General features: G+C 41.0%; 1 pseudogene; it reads right to left on the bottom strand.

The window, feature by feature from the left end:
* Positions 1-677: 677 nt before the first annotated feature.
* On the bottom strand, positions 678-986 carry LOC143025802 (small ribosomal subunit protein uS4-like; annotated as a pseudogene).
* Positions 987-3093: the final 2107 nt, after the last annotated feature.

Raw genomic sequence — 3093 nt, 5'->3', positions numbered from 1 at the left:
AACTTAGTTTCACTCAAAGCCAACACATCCAACTTTCTTCTCACAAACATACTACCTATCTCTTCCCTTTTACTCTCATCTGTACCACATCCACGCACATTAAAAGACCCAAACCTTAGGGTGCTGGCCCGAGGCCCGCCAGCACCCCTTATGCCTTTTCTTTTCATTTTAGGTAATTGCCCCTTGGGGCTACAGGGAGAAGGATGCCTAGTCCCTCTCCCCGTCCCTTTCTTCTCGCCTCTTACGATCCAAGTGGGAAAACTTGGTGGCAGTATTCTTTTCCCCCACCACAGGGAATTCCCCCAATCAGAAAGAGAATACTCAGAGAAATGGTACAGGACAGCAACAAGGGGTTGGGGGACAGCATAACGGAGGGACAGTCGTAGTATAAAAGTGTCATCATTTCTCTATGAACAGAATTTCTTCTATCATAGACAAAATGATGTGTGGCTCTGGTCCGTAGGGGCGCCCCATATAGACCCTAAAGTATCGACTGCATGCTACTTTGCCACAATAACAAGCAGCCAATACCCCAGACGGGGTATTTATTTTACCATAGTAAAATAAATAAGAATACTACTGCCAGCTCTGGTCTCCCCAGAAAGTATCAGAAATCATGGAAATCGAAGGCCCCAAAGGACCTTCACCAACAAAATACATGGGCTCCAGGAACTGAACTACTGGGAGAGACTGAAGGAGTTGCAGTTGTTTTCTCTCCAACGACGCAGGAACGCTACATCATCATCTACGTCTTGGAAGAGCCTTCTGGTGTCCTTTTCATCTAGCGTCAGCAGCTCTCGGGCAGCTGTTCTGATCTTGGCCAAAAACATTTTGACAATCCATAACTTTTGTTTCGTAGACCATACTCGCCGACAAGCTTCAGCTCTTGGTCGAGACGTGGCTTTTCAAAGGGTCTCCTTGGTGTGGAGTACCGCTTGGACTGAACCAACCCAACTCTGTGGTTCACCATCTTGCCGTACGTAGAAGAAGCTATATAATATATATATATATATATATATATATATATATATATATATATATATATATATATATAATATATAAAATATTATAGTTTGTCTTCCTTGGCGTTTCACAGTTTTCTTCACAAAGAGAAAATGGACTCAGCCAAATGACGTCAGAAGCTGCGCAGAAGAATGTAAACGGTCTGACCTGTATATTTAGACCTTGGGTGAAGGGTAGTCTTCTCATCGCCTCCATTGTTTACCACCTCCTCCGCCCCCATGATCCCCTCCGAACCTGACAAACAATATATTCAAAATTTCTAGTTTCATCCTTTTATTAACTAGATGCTTGCTCGGTATTTTTCCTACGTACTCTCGTAGCCATGGGAAGTGGCATTCACAAGATTTATTAGAAATAGAACTTAGAATCACTTAAATAACATAGAATTGGTAGACCCCATGGTGGTGTATGCCTGTTTCTACATGAGAAGATAGAATTTGATATGTTTCCAAGAATTTCTAATAGTAACTGAGAGGCGTTGTTGGTGAAATTAATAATTCATAACATTATACTTTTATTAATCTATCGTCCACTAGATACCAGAGATGAAGAGTTTCTGGATCTATGTGAAAACATAGCATGTATATTGATAGTGCTATTCATACTACTACCTGAAATTGTTGTATTAGGTGATTTTAATTCCTCTAATATCAAATGGGATTTGTATGACCACAGTCTGTGCAATAGGAATAATGTACAGCTGAAAGTGTGGATGGAATTGGCAAGTTCCTTCTTCTGGTTACAAATGATAAAAACACCAACTAAGGGAAACATCATCCTAGACTTGTTATTGATTAATGAAAAAGTATTGATGTCACATATGTGACTACAACTTCAATGTCTGATCATAAAATTGCGTTTGATGAAACTAACTACACTCTAGATAATAATAAACAGCATGTGCCTAATAAGTATATAAGTGGTTTAGAGAGTCCTGATTTTCATAAAGCCAACTGGACTTGTTTGAATGAAACTTCAATGACAATCAGCTGGAACGACATTCTGAGAGATTATGAAAAATTGTATTAAAAAAAAAATCCTGAAGACATTGACAGGTCTATGGGGACAAAATGTGTGGCTAAAAAACAAGCTCGCAGAAAATTATATAGTGGTTATTTTCAGCAACGTAATGTCAAAAAGATTACCAGAAAAAATTGGTAATGAAAAAGAGATAACTGTAGAGAAACTAATTAATGCAGTTAGTAAAATCAAAACGAACTTAAGATACTTCTATAGGTACGCTAAACAGTTCTCACAAACAGATGTAGTATTGACTCTTGTGGGTGAACATGGTATGAATCTTCTGAACCTAGTAAAATTTGTTAGATAATAAAAGGACAATATAAAATTCATTTATCTTTGCCCAAACCCGACAAGATTGTTAAAAACCATATCATCACAGCTTATCACGCCAGACAGACAGCCATTCAAGTGTTCTTTGGTTAATTTTGACCAGGTCAATGTTGTCTAAATTGGTTGAAAGCGGGCACGAGCTTAGGACATGGTCAATGTTCTGTTTAGTTTCTCCGCACTCGCAGGATGGGTCGGTTTTGAGGCCCCATTTAACCAGATTGTCACCAGTTCTGGCAACTCTGGATCTTGCTCTATTTAGCGTGGACCATTCGCGTCTTGGTAGCAGTGCCCCATCTGAGAGCTCTTCTCTGGGTCCTTGCACTGTACTGTTAGGGAGACTTGTGCTGTCAGACTCCTTCCACTGTTGTATTCTGTAATTGTGGGGCAACATACCAGGTGGTATCTCCTCCACGGTGGCAAAGCTCTTTCGCGACTTGAGTCTACTTGGGGGAGGCACATGTGAGTGTAGTGGGTGCCTTGTGTCCGAGGTTTGTTTACCCTTTTCGACTTTTGCTAAAGCGCGTCGTCGAATATCTGGGGGTGCTATGCCTGCGATTCTGTACAGGATGTTGGTGGGCGTGGGGCGAAGTGTTCCTGTGATGATTCTGCAGGTTTCGTTCAGTACTGGATCTATTTTCTTTGCGTTGGCTGATCTACTCCACACCGGAGCGCAGTATTCTGCTGGTGCATAGCACAGTGCTAAGGCAGATGTTCTGA

This window comes from Oratosquilla oratoria, chromosome 5, assembly GCF_046742065.1.
Source record: "Oratosquilla oratoria isolate Oo_2021 chromosome 5, ASM4674206v1, whole genome shotgun sequence".
Classification (NCBI taxonomy): Eukaryota; Metazoa; Arthropoda; class Malacostraca; order Stomatopoda; family Squillidae; genus Oratosquilla; species Oratosquilla oratoria.
This window is presented reverse-complemented; position numbering and strand designations above follow the sequence as displayed.